The sequence below is a fragment of the Molossus molossus genome, unplaced genomic scaffold (genome assembly GCF_014108415.1).
Source record: "Molossus molossus isolate mMolMol1 unplaced genomic scaffold, mMolMol1.p scaffold_m16_p_3, whole genome shotgun sequence".
Classification (NCBI taxonomy): domain Eukaryota; kingdom Metazoa; phylum Chordata; class Mammalia; order Chiroptera; family Molossidae; genus Molossus; species Molossus molossus.
Window position 1 is genome coordinate 30,675,482 of NW_023425366.1, and position 14,415 is coordinate 30,689,896.

At 43.7% G+C, this 14,415-nt stretch overlaps 1 protein-coding gene across 5 annotated transcripts in view; it reads left to right on the forward strand.

The window, feature by feature from the left end:
- Positions 1 to 14,415, forward strand: part of CTNND2 (catenin delta 2) — an 858,429-nt gene that overhangs the window by 759,505 nt on the left and 84,509 nt on the right. The window lies entirely within an intron of this gene.

The window sequence follows — 14,415 nt, forward strand, 5'->3', positions numbered from 1 at the left end:
TAATTGGTGAGGTTGTCAATTTTCTAATTGAGGTGAAATTCATATAACATAAAATTAACCATTTTAAAGTTTACCATTTTGGTGGCATTGTTTTTGCAATGTTGTACAACTACCACTGATATCAAATTCCAAAATATTTCATCATCTGAAGGAAATCCCTGTACCCATTGGGTAGTCACTCCCTTTGTCCCCTCCTCCCAGCTGCTGGCACTCACCAGTATGTGTTCTGTTTCTTTAGATTTTTCTATTCAGGACGTTTCATATAAAGGGAATCATATAATATGTGAGCTTTTGTGTTTGGCTCCTTTCACTTAGCATAAGGAGTTGTGATTTTAAATGAGAGGTCAAGGTCAAGGCAGGAGTTGTTGGGAAGGTAACAGTTGAGTCAAGACTTGGAGGAGGTGAAAGTGGCCATGTGGATATTTAAGGGGAAGAGCACCTAAGTTGAAGGAGCTGCCCCTGCAGAAGGCCCCTATAAAAGGGTATGGGAGCAAGCCAGTGGTACAAGGCCTTCAAAAGACCTCATGTACCTGGGGCAGAGGAGCCCAGGCTGGAGAGGTCTCCTGGTTCCTCCCCCTGTAGGTGGGAAGATACACAGGCCAAAGCTGATTGATGCCTGGAAAACTAAAGAACCACAGGGACCTACCTGGGAAGAGGCTCAAGTCTCCCACAGACCATCATCCTAATGTAGGCATCTGGGATCAAAGAGATCATTCCGGAAGGGTCACTGGTCTGTCAGTGCAGCAGAAAGTCTGGCAAGCCTAGATGCAGGTAACAGGTGTCAGTGGATATCAAGCAGCAGGGAGCTGGACCACCCACCATGCCAAAGGTTCAGGGGATATATCCTCTGGGGTATCTGGGAGAAAGCAGGTGAGTGGCAAAAGGGCAATATTTTATTCTGGGACAGTTGGAATACCAGGTGTAGATCCAAAATTTATACACAGATTTAACATAGACACGTGGCTCCGTTTGTGCTCGTCAGATTCCTGAGCATGGTGTGCTAGGCCCTTCGCGTGTTTCCCTGCCATTTCACAGCACCCATCATACCTTCTGATAAACACCAACATGTTTGCAGGTTTCATCCATGCATTTATTCACAACAAAACAAGACTTCACATCTGTGTCTAATGCATGCAATTATCCTTTATACTTGCATGAAACAAACACAATTTGATATTTATACTTAGTTTGAATTTTATTTCAATATTGTTTGTGGATTTTGTAAAGTATTGAAACCAGACCATGAGCTCAAAAGGTCAAGATTCTCTCTCCCTGTCTGCTTTCCTTCTCCTTACATAGTTGTTTCCGATAAAATCCCGTTGCTCCTCTAGAAAACGGAGGGAAAATCAATAGCTAATCAGTCTACTGCCTGGATGCTCACTACTCGGTATTGTGAGTTTGCGTGTTTTATTTCTTTTGGTGGATTAAAATATAGCAAAATAGAGAACGGTTAATTGGTTTTCTAGCTCCCAGGCATCCCTTCCTCCTCGAAGCCGGTTGTCTGGTACTCTGTCTGGGGCAGAAACATTTGGAGCTTCGTAATGCCTATGTTAAATGAAGCCTTTACTATCAAATGTCACCAGACAGGAAGGGGAACCAATCATTAAAAAATGGAAGTGAAAATGTCTAAGCCATAGGCTTTATGCAATCAATCAATAACTTTTTTCTTGAATGAGAAGAACAGAATTTAACAACAACAAAATACAACATTATATTCTATCTAGAAGAAAGAAAAAGTGACCTTTGCTAGTTCTTTTAATTGTTGTGGAATATAATGAACAAAGTAAGCTGATGAACAATATAGACCCAGAAACATAGAAAGAAGTAGGATTCAGACTGACAAACCTCAGAGGAGGAGGGTGAGGGGGAGGGAAGAGATAAACCAAAGAACTGATATGCATGTATGCATAACCAATGGACATAGCTAACAATGCTGGGGATTGGGGGAATCGGGAGGGGGTATCTATAAGGGAAAAAGGAGAAACATCTGTAACAAAAATAAATCAATTAAAAAGAAAATAAATAAATAAATGAATAAATATTGGATCAAAGTAGTGATTTTTATAGAAAAAAAAATGCTACATAGAACTTTATATATTGAAAGTTGCAGTGACTTTGAACCAAGAACAAAAACAATGAATTTCTACGTCTTCTCTTTTCTACCACATCTCACTCAAAGCTTTGGTAAACTGATATAATTTCATGGTATTGAAGATTGTCTATATTCTCACAACTCCCAAGTAGAATTCTCTAACATGAATCTCACATCTCTGTATCCAATTATCTGTCCACTGTCTGCATCAGATGTCTATCAGGCATCTTAAGTATAACATCTCCAGACCTGAGTTCCTTATCTTCCCCCCAAACCCGATCCTTCCACAGTCTTCGCCACAACAGCAAGTGGCAATTTGTCCGTGCAGGGGTCCAGGCCAGGCACTCTGCAGTCCCCTTGGACTCCTCACCCTTCATATCCAATCCATCAACACACCTGTGCTTCCTTCTGTATTTTCTCAGACTCTGACACTTTTCACCTTCATGGCTTTTCCCCAACTTCCCATCATCTGTCACCTGGGTTATTATCATGTCCATCTACCTGGTCTCTCTGGTTCTACCCCCCCCCACACACACACACACAGTCTCCTCTCAATACAGAAACCAGAGTGGTCCTGTTAAAACCTTAGAGCATGTTATTTCTCCTCTTGAAACCCCTGAGAGCGCCGCATCTCTCTCAGTATAAAACGAAGGCTTTGGAAGCAGACACAGCTCCGCAGTGCAGCTCTCTGTTCCCTCTCTAGCCTCACCCTTCACTGTCACTAGGTTTGCTGAGGCCACCAGGTCACCATGGTTCCCTTATGACATGAGCACAGCCCTGCCTCAGGGCCTTTGAGCTTGCTGTTTCCTCTGTCTAGGATCCTCTTCCTCCAGGTGTCTGTGCACCTCAGTTCTCACCCCACTCACATCTTTCCTCAAGTACCAATTTCCCAATAGGACCTTTTCTAGCCTCATTTTTTAAATTCTACCCCAATTCCTTCCCTGCTTTATTTTTTCTCCACAGCACTGATCACCCTGTAATATACAGCTTATTATTTATTTATCTGTTACCTGTCCATCTCCCCACACGGGAATGGAAGCCCATTAAGGGTTGGAAAGTCTCTCATTTGTTCACTGATGTAACCCATGTACCCAAAATAGCACTCAACCCACAGTAGGAACCTCATAAATATTTGCAGAATGACTGAACTAAATTTTTTCCTGTCTGAGCATCATTTTGAAATGAATCCCAAATCAGCAAAATATTAAGTAAGCAAATTAAATAAAATATCAACTGAAGAAAAGAATTCTATACTAATAAAGAAAATCATCCAAAAGCTAATTTTCCTACTAGTTTCCCAGATGTAGGCAGGCACTCAGGATTTCAGAAGGAATCCAGTTCTTCCCGTCATTGGTTCTGGGCTTTCACTTTAAATTACATCTCTTCTTAGATCATTTTTCGTTTGGGGTGGGGGGAGGAGCAGCTACCACACTCGGGTTAGCGAAGGATTTGTCTTCCTCGGACTCTGTTATCAGGAAAACTCCAGATAAGCTATTGAACAACAGTCACCCTGCCTCCTCAGCACTAATGAGGGTCATATAGTAGCGCTAAAAGGAATGCCACAATCTGCCTCTCCTGAGTGTTCCCTTCGGGCTGTTTGCATGATTCTGTGCAGGTCCCTGCCACCGGGCAGGTGGCATGTCTAGAGGTAGATCTTGGTGTTCTGAGGGACTGCGAGCAGTCGTCCAGCCTGATGCACATTCTCACATTTCTTTTTTGCAACCTTCTGAAAATATTATCCATCTGGGGAAAGTATATCATCTCATCATTCAAAAAGGTTTTTTGTTTGTTTTCTTAATTAATGGTAATGATTAGCTTCAATGAAAAGAGCAAACAATATTACATCACATTAGTCAGTTTAGGGAAATGCCATCCATTTCAGCAGGTGGACAGTTCTTGATGAAGAGGGCAGATACTTATTTTAGCCAAATCCCCACCTTCTCTGTAAACAAAACAAAACAACAATAAAAGTGTGTTTTAGAAACTCAAAGCACATATAAACACTAGAGATAGCTAGTGCTGAGCAAACACTGGTCATGAACCCCTGGCTACACATCCATGGAAAATAATCCCCGGAGCGTCATTTCATCATATGTGTTGTTTCGCTTTATTCGCAGGCAGGATAGGAAATCAAAAGGCTGTATCAAAATAGTTATGAAGCAGAACATGGGCACCACATGTATAAGTTTCCCAACTTACAGGGCTGTCTGTCCCATGAATGCTTCGGTGTCCGGTGTCACACGAAGGTGCTGTCCACACTCACGCCACACCGCCTCTTGTCTCTGCACTTCTTTATGGGTTCCTCAGCCACACCCGCGTCCGTGCCGTCATTCCCACTTGCCCGCCTTTGCGGCAGCTCTTTCTTCCCTGGGACACTCTCATTGCTCTTTACTTTCTGACCCCCACCCACCACGCGGTGCCTAGCTCGGGGTGGCTTTCCTGCTGAAGGCTGCCTTCTGAACTCAGAGTGGAGGTAGGTAACATCCACTTGGTAAGAAATCTTTCATTCATCTTAGATTTCCATGGTGCAGTTTTATTCTTATATTGCCTTTTACTTGTATGTGCCTGCATCACAACTCCTCCCAATGACTGAAAAGCAGGGATCTGATACCCTATGTATTTCCTGTTGTGCCTAGCACTTTGCCGTCCCTGTAACAGGCACTCAGTACATATGTGCTATAATAATTCACTGGTGGATGAATAACAAGGGTTAATTATCTTCAAGAATGGATCTAGAGGAGGTCGGGAACCCCAAATAAAGAGAGGAAGGTGTGGAGGGGTGTCGGTTTCAGCCTCTCCCCATAGCATCCAGGGAGGGGAGGCAAGATGGACAGGTTAGATCAGCAGTTTTCAGCCTGTGGGTCACGACCTCTTTAGGGGTCAAACGACCCTTTCACAGGGGTCACCTAAGATCATCGGAAAACACATATTTCCGGTGGTGATTCATAACAGTAGCAATATTATGGTTATGAAGTAGCAACAAAAATAATTTTATGGTTGGGTGTCACCACAACATGAGGGACTGTATTAAAGGGTCGCGGCATGCGGGAGGTTGAGAACCACTGGCTTAGATGTCATTGAAATCCATGACTACGCACACTCACTCATTCTGGTGCACACTGGAAGAGCTTTGAGACTGGGGAGGAGATAGTAATGCTTTTTTTCTGTGTGCTTTGGTCTCTGCCAAGGGTGGGCAGAGCTGCTGCACCCTGCATGTAGTATTGGCAGAGATAACTGAGCACGCTCCCTTCACTTCCCTGGGTGGTGGCTGTTTGCCACACTGTCTGGCAGCCAAGGCAGGGCTGAATGCTGGGCACATCCTCCCCGCTCTCCACGCCCCTCCCTGGACTGCAGAGAAGGGCCTTCCCCTACCTCGTGGACCTGGCCCTTCCCCAGTTTGCCTGGGTCCTCTCTCCTCATCCTCGCTGCTTTGCATGACCCTGTCCCGGTTGCTGGTCTCATTTGGATGGTTGAGTCACCACATTTGGAAGGACCTATGAGCATCCTTTGATGCCCCCACACATGCATATTAAATGATTGATTCTTTGCCTTTGCCTGACCTTTTCACATTGACAGCTAGCTGAGCCTCTGTCCAGGCAACACCTTCTCCATCCAGTCCAGCCTCAAAGGGAGCACCACACAGAACCTGACTCTCTGGGGTCCGGGAAGGGCTGCTTTCTAGGAACGTCTGCTGGTTCCTGAACACAGCTATACCCACCCCCAGGAAAGACGAAAAAGAACGGAGCCCCAGACTTCCAGGTGTACCTGCAATGCCCATCTCGTACTTTCCCACACTAGTGAATCATGAACAGAGGAAGGGTGGGTTCTGACAGGCCAGTTAGTTATGATTTATGCGGTAAATCCAGTGCTATTCCTACCCCCTCACAGTTTTCAGACCTTCCCTTTCATTCTGGGGAGAAGAGTAGCAGGCAGAGCATGTTCCCAGCTTCTTCCCACAATCTGTCTTAAATATGCAGAGGAAAGATTTCATCTGGCCATTCTATAGGCAATGATTGCTGGTTATATTTAAAGGACAACATTCTTTAATAAATTAATGAAAATGTTCTTAAATAAATATAAATGATTAGCCTTTCAGTGCAAATAAGGACTGAATAAAGAAAACATAATGTTGTCACTAGATGACAGTCAACCCTCCTGTCCTCTCTCCGCCCTCCCCTCCCCGAGCCAGATCTTTACTTAGTGAGAAGTCTGTTTCTCTCTTTGGAAACTGCAGGGGAAAAGCCTTCATTGTATCCACACTGTCCTGAATGTTAAATTGCTTTATAAGCATTCTCTTTTTTCATATATATTTTTTTCAATTATAGTTGACATATAATATATTAGTTTTAGGTGTACCCCCAGTGACTAGACATTTATATAACTTAAGAAGTGATCACCCTGATGAATCTAGTACCCACCTGGCACCATACGTAGTTACTACAGTATTATTTACTGTAATCTCTATGCTGTTCTTTACATCCCCATGACAATCCTGTAACTAACAATTTGTACCTCTTAATCCCTTCACCATTTCCACCCAGCCCCCCAGCCCCCTCCCATCTGGCAACTATCAAAATGTTCTCTGTATCTATGAGTCTGTTTCTGTTCTGCTTGTTTGTTTGTTTGTTTGTTTGTTTGTTTGTTTGTTTTTCTTCGATTCTACATGTAAGTAAAATCATAGGGCATTTGTCGTTGTCCTCTATCTGACTTGTTCCATTCAGCACCATACCCTCTAGGTCCACCCATGTTGTCGCCGATGGCAGGATTTCATTTTTTTATGGTTGAGTTATATTCCACTGTATATATGCATCAAGCATTCTGTCTCATCAAGTGATATCACAGCTGTGTCTCCATGGAATTTTAGACCTATAACTACTGATCTTCATCCAAACTTTGGGATATATTTTTACTCAATGCTCTAGTCATAAGAGTGTGTTCTCTGGGGAATAAAAAGATACCTAAAGCTGGGTGTCCATCTTCGTGAAGCAGCATTCCAAATGCTACTCAGGAGGTTACTTCTCAAGGTCTGTCTAAATTCCTCAGCTTGGGATGGGAGCACATCCGGTCATCATCCTCTGGATGCTCAGAATACTTTGCACCCACAGTGTCCCCTAGCAAAACGGATGGCACACCCATCAGTTAAAATATAGATGCGTGCATGTGTTTTTGTTAGTTGTCTCACCCCATGCCAGTGGCTTGCATGTGGCAGAACCCCTTGGCATGTGGCACCCCATTTTGGAGGGCAGACCTCTCCCAGAGCACTCATCACACAGCACCATGGGCACCTTCTCTCTCTGTTTAGTTTACCCTGGGGAAGCAGTCCGACCTCTACCCAGGGACAGACTGAGATTCTGGAATCTTTCTCAGGGCAACCCGAGGAGGCTGTGTGTTATTTTTATTCCTGGGAATATGAAAACTTCACTTCATTCGTTCAGTTTCAGGACATTTGGGTGGCGTGCCTTCTCTGCTTTTCAAAGCATGTTTCTTCAGACTCTAGCAGATGTTGTTTTCATTAAAACACATGCAATTTCAATGAGTATTTTAGAAAAATGCCCGGTTTCCCAGACAAGGTGATGTATCGGAGCACTCTTTGCCAGTTCACTTTAATAACTGGATCTCACGAGCCAAATTACGGGCAGTGGCAAAGCTGTGTGCTTCAGCCAAAACTTGGTATCTTCAGATTAAGTGCCTGTGTTCGTGCTCTTATCTCCCAAACCCAGGAACTAATCTCATGGATGCTGTTCCCTTTCTCAGGCAGCCATGGGTTCTTCGTTAATTAACTTCAGACACCTGTTGGGGAATTTTGGCGGCTGGGTCTGGCAGATAAAAATTCCTTGGGAAGGGACTTGTAAATAAATCGAGCAGCCAATAATTATTTCATTAAATGAGACAACGACTCGCCCCTTGGAAGTACTCCATGTGGGGGAAAGGCAAAACTGAGAGTTTTCAATTGATTCAGATTCAGGACCTCTGCTTCAAGACTTCAAAAGATGAGAGGAAGAGAGGGAGAAAAAAAAGAGAAACACTTACTTTAATTTGACTTTTAGGTATTCATTTAATGCCTGGCCAAACAGTTTCAGAAAAAAAGCTTAAGAGAGGAGAATGCATGAGAAATGAAATGGCTCTTCTCAAATACCCCAAATCTTGAGAATCTAAAAATAGAAAAGAGGTTTTTAGCAGGACAATGTTTCTACATTGTATTCCTTCTATGTGGTCACTGCTATCTTTTCCCCTCACCAAACAAACAAAAGTTTTAATCGTGGAAAGAAATTGTTTTTTTTTTACTCTCTAATACTAAAAATAAGGGATTAGAGAAATAATTGAAAAGTTTACAGATGAATACTCTTTAGCTACTTAGGCTTGCATTTGGTTGTATCTATTATGCTGGATCTTGAGAGATTAGAGCAAGCAAGGACGGCTGTAATTGGGGGTTCTGCTAAAAAAAAAGGGGGGGGTGTAGGTTGACACCATAAACTGAACTGGCCAGTGGTTCTGCCTTGGAGGACACGGGGTCAATAAGAGGAGAAGAAGAGAGCCATCCCAGGAAGGACACAGCCAACCCCAGGCAAGAGGCCAGAGGCCAGGGACCGGGAGACCAAAGGAGGCCTGGAGGTCCACCCGCCTTGGATCTGGGCAGTCTGAGGCCAGGACCCAGTCTGGCCTGTGAAATGGCATTAGTGCAAGAGCAGATTTTGCTCCTAGAGAAGAAGAAGGCTGTTTGTTCATCCAGGGAGACAATCATCATCAAGGAGATATTGGTTAGGAGGAAAGAGAGACATAGAATCGGGGAGTTCTTAACAACTCCTCATCAAAATGTCCTAAAAGTTCTTTCAAGAAACTTAGTTGAAACTCAGAGATTTCTTTTCTTATAACCAAGACCCTTAATAAAATTTACTCTCAGGAAAGCCTGCTTTTCACATTCAAAATGAAATTTCCCTCTTCGTTTTTGTGTACTGTAATGTCTGTGAACAATGTCCAGTGAAATAATGGCTTGGAGTGGGTGAAAGACCAGTGGCCCGTTTCCTGAAGCACATAGCATCCTTTGGATCCCAAATTGTATCATCCTTGTGACTTACTGCAGGCAGCTGAGCTAGGACAAGACAGACCGGGCTGGTGCAGAACTATAGTGATGTGTGATGTGTTACTTTTAAATGAGTCACTAATATTCCAATATCAACATTAGAGGGTGTTCGATATGAAAGACAGATCAGGAGATTTTTTAAAAAGCCCTTGGTCCTCATCTTCAGACTTGAACAATCTAATTTACTCGTCAGAATGGAAAGTTATAGCCATGAAATGGAAAATGGTGGTTTTAAACTTTTAAATTGAGTATTAACTCCACAAACTAATACCGCTCAGTGTCTGTGTGAGTTGGGTCCGTGATAAGTGACCTTGTTACTCTTAAAATCTTGAAACACAGGTGTGTGTGAGATATGAGCCACGACCTTCTCTCACCAGCAAATAGTTGTGGAGGGCCACCGTGTGCCAGGACCACTGGGATACTGTAGTGGACAGGCCTCAACTCGCTCCTTTAGGCCAGATTTCCTCACGTGATGCCCCATGAATGGGTCACAGGTGTGCTGAAATGTTAATACCATCAGCGCTTAGGAAGGTCCAGCACCTGGCTCTGTGGTTTCCAACAGGGCACAGCCCGCACCCGGGGACGCATCACTGTATTACCATTTTCTTTTTTTTTTTTTTTTTTTTATCCTCACCCGAGGACATTTTTCCATTTTTTGTACAGATAGAGTGGGAGGGAGAGAGAGGAAGGGAGAGAGAGAAACAGCGATGTGAAGGGACACATCGAGTGGCTGCCACCCGCACGACCAACCAGGGCCGGGGACAAACTGCAACCAAAGTACATGCCCTTAGCGGGAACCGAACCCGGGTATCTCCGGACCGCAGGCCGACGCTCTAACCGCTGAGCCAAACCGGCCAGGGCTGTATTACCATTTTCCACATGCCATGCTGAGGACACAATCTGCAAGTTCTGCTCTAGACAGACCTCCCACTACACACCCCGTATGAGACGCCTTCACTCTGTCGCTCTATCTGGCCCTCAAAAGCTGTACAGACTTTCAAGTCATTGTCTCCTTTACTCCTTACATACTCAAACAATAATTTTTTACATGCCCTTGTTTTTCAAGTGATAGAAATGGATAGAAACTTTGGGGCTTTTCTTCCTTTTCTGTATCCTTATCTAGTAAATCCATTATGATGTCTTATTGATACTTCTTGAGGGAAGTTCTTCAATTCTTTGTACTATTCATGTGCATCTCACCTTTCAGCTTCAGCCTGCAGCATGGCAGGTGCAGGGCACACCTGGAGCTCGCACCTGGAGCTCCCACCTGGGCCGCTTTGCCCCTCTCAACCTTCTTGTGCTCAGAGCCCTCACTGTGGCCATGCTGACCTCTGTACGGGACTTCAGTTAAGGAATATTCAGTATTTCTGTGATGTGAATGACACAAAGTGTACTCTGCTGCCTGATTTGTTTTCAATAAAAACAGTTTTATGAAGGCCCCAAGACTCTCTGTGCTTCCTAGAATGGGCACATCTCTCTTCTAATCTTGCTTGAACCTTCCGGCAGCACTTGACATTTTCATATAGCTTGGCTTCTAAGATAAAACTTCCCTAGTTCTCTTCCTTTTTTTGTCCCTTTGGCTTTTTCTCCTCCACTCTGTGTCATATCATATAAAGTCTTTATTTCTGATATTGTATTTCCTAGTTCTAGAATTCCCATTTATTTTTATTTCTCTGCTGAATTTGTAGTTTTTCATTTCTTACAGTTTTCATTTCATATCATTGCTGAATTTGTTCTTTTTTTTCTTTTTTTCATGCATTTTCCATTTATCCAGTAGAAAGCTTAACACGTATCATAGATAAAGTCCCTGTCTGCTTATTCTAACATCTGGGTTATTTGTGGATTTGTCTTTTTGACTATCTTTCCTCTTACTTTTTGGTCACTTTTTCCTGTTCCTTTGCATGTCTTGTGATTTGTTATTTATGCCAGACATTGCATGTAAAATATTAGAATGGACTGAAGTAGGTAATACATGCCTCCAAAAAAGTGAGCACCCCATTTCTTCCATCAGGTTGCCAAGGTGAAGAGCTGAGTTCATCTGACACATCTTTTAGCTATGTCTGGACTTCAGTTAAATTCAGCTTAGTGGTAGCTTTAGTTAAATTCAGATGTTGCGAGAATATGATCAGTATTAACCTACTGTTGTGTTTGGAAGCTGAGCACCTACCAATTCCAGAGATTTCTCTATGCATTATAGCCCAGGCAACAGTTTTCTGAATCGCAGGAGCTCACTCTCTCCCTCCCTCTCGTTTCCTCCTCCCCTCTCTCTACTGGGAAGCTCCGCTGCCTGCTGTTGGATCCTGCGTGGCCCTCGTTGTTCAGATCACTTTACTTGAACACTCGCCGTCCATCCTCAGTACTTACATCGCAGTTCACAGCCTTCCTTCCGGTTGGGCACTATGCCTGCTCTTACCACTCACTTTCCAACCTGGTCACCTCAGCTATTCTGAGCCCCGCAATTATTCTGTCACCTCCTTTCCCATCCACTCTTTACCCATCCTCCTTGTCTGTGTACCCCAACGTTGGGCATGTAAGGAGTGCTGTGTACAGACCCGTATTCTCGTCCACTTGCAGCAGAAGGAGGAGTGTCCTCTCCTCGGCCAGGCCCTTTAGGAACACGAGCATCTATCTCTCTCTTTACATTTCTCTGGAAAGCACTGACAAGGCCTCGCGCTGTGTGAATGTGATGAAGGCGCGTGGGCGTTGCACTGTTACTGTCCTGCTAGAATACGAGCCCCATGGGAACAGGAAAAGGATCTTCCTTGTTAGCGGCTGGAACTCCCACAACAGGGCTGTTTTGGCCTCTAGCAGATACTTCTGAGTTTTTTGGTGTGTTTTTTTTTTAATGCATAATAGGTTGGAGTCATAACAGTGTGGTTTCATAAACCACATTTCCATGATCATGCCTAGATTTTCCTAAGTATTCAACATTGGACATCACCTGTTCCATAGCAGCTTTGACAGTTGAGATAAATCCACATCCTCCTTCCTCACCTGGAACACAGCACCCCCACTACACCCCTAAACCAAAACTGCACGCCGTATTGTTATTATGCAACCCGATGCAGTGGTGAAACACTCTTCTAGAACATGATTCTTCATCTCAGGTGTGTGTTAGAATGGCCTGAGCCCATCCCCAGAGATGTTCAGGTATCAGCCTTTATTTTGAGGCTCCTGGGGGATTGTAATGTAGCATAGCCATGGCTGACAACCACTGCTTTAGAATTCCATCAGACCTGTCATAAATAAAAACAGCCGGCTGATCTTCTGGAAAACTGTCTTCTTCCAATTTTGAAATATTCTATAATAACTACACTTTAACCTGGGTATTTTTCTCTGAGCCATTCCATTCCTTTGGCTGGAACAGAGGCAAAAATTTCCTCCAGAAATTATCCTGATCCACACTTCCTCGTTCTGTTATTGTACATATTAGGCAATTGCTTTGAAAGTAGATTTCAATTAACATCGCCACTATTGATGTCTGGAGTCAAAACAAAGCATATGGTTGGAAATATATACACAGTAGGAATATTAAATGGGTATGAGTTTCTTGTTTTAGTGTAATCTTGCATAACACACACTAAAATGGAGATATCATGAGCATCTTTGGTTTGGCAAAGTCCAACTTTAGCTTTCTGCTTAATAAAGCCCCTTATGTTTGGAGACTAATTCATTCTAGAGGATGCATGTAAGGAGCTTGTTGAAAACATCACATGCGAGTGTAAGACTGATGGTTGAGTTCAGAGCTGAGTCAGCTACAGGGAATGTCTCAGTTCTGATGGGGACAGGATTTCCCCTGACGCTGTCCTTCCTACTCAAGGTGTCCAACGTCCCCACCATTCGGGGAGCCTGCATGGTTTGACGGGAGGGCTGGAGGTGCTGCGCTCCTCCCGAGCCCCACCTTCCCTTGGCCTCAGTCTTAGCTAATCTTTGGAACCCCAAACTCTGATCCTTAAAGGTCATTTGATGTTCCCTCTCCTACTTAGGCCCAGTATAGTGTCTCTGCCTTGGGCTAAGGAAGGAAACAAATTCTCTCAGGGTACCAGTGAACAAGCAATGGAGAGCAAAAATAAACAGAAAATATACAGATTCAGGCTTTGAGATAGAATCCTTCAAAAACACTAGGATATTAGCTTTACCTTTCTGAGACCTACTTTACTTGAACTGAAGCTACTTATCAATTCTCAAATATACTATTTTTTGCTGCTACCTCATATCTTATGCCTGGGTGATTTTTAAAATGTGTTCTCTTTCATATGCAGAGATGATGCTAGGCAGTGTGTGTGCTGTATGTTATGACAAGACTTTTGAGATGTTCCTCCATCTGTCCCCTTCCTCACCCACTGACGAACAGAGAATATTAAGTGCAGGTGTCTCTGGGATTTGGTATGGAGGCTGCATCAGCTACTCAGGGGAACTAGAAGGTCCCCTTATGAATCAAACCTTTAACCTTGCTTTCTTGGCAGGATGCTTATCTACTGAACTAATTAATGATAGATAGTGGGAGACCAAGGAGTAATTCTGTTGGCTACATTGAACATTTCTCAGTTTACCTGATACGGTATATCCCAGTGTGTCATCTTGCTCTGTGACACCTCACTTACCCCAAAGAACGGTATTGGAATTGTATCTCATGCTCACCCGTTTTTACCATTGGTCCAGGTGAAGAGGTGGTAGATAAAAAGAGGTAGGGTATTGGCAAGGATATAATAAATAATGACAAGAAAAACTCTCAAATGAAGAAACGGGTATTGTTTCTAAAGCATCTTTATATGGGAAAATAGAGGAGTTATTCACAGTTACCTACTTTCTAGTAGGCAAAGGGCTTGAACTAGCTAAAAACATTGACTTAGAGGACCTCCCTGGATTGGTATTTTGAGTGGTAAGCATGCGCTGTGCTACAGGATTTGATAGAAACGGTCTAGGAGCAGCCAACAATGAGTAGGGAGCGTTTGGTAATGAAGTACAATTTGTGACAAAGCCCATTCAAGTGGGTAAGTGAAATTAGGCACAAATAGGAAGACTAACAGTCGCGCTTTGTCTTCTTCCCACTTGGCTTAAAAGAACGCTCCAGCATCCCTGCTTTTCAGTGTTCCAGCTGGCCCAAAACCACCCCACCTGTGCCTGGAGGCTGTAGGCAGCAATGGAGTGGAGGGTTTGGGGTGTTCCCATGGAAGCGATGCTTGGAGAGCCGTGCTGGGGAAGTGGAGGAGAACTGCAGACCAGAAGCCATATCAGTGAC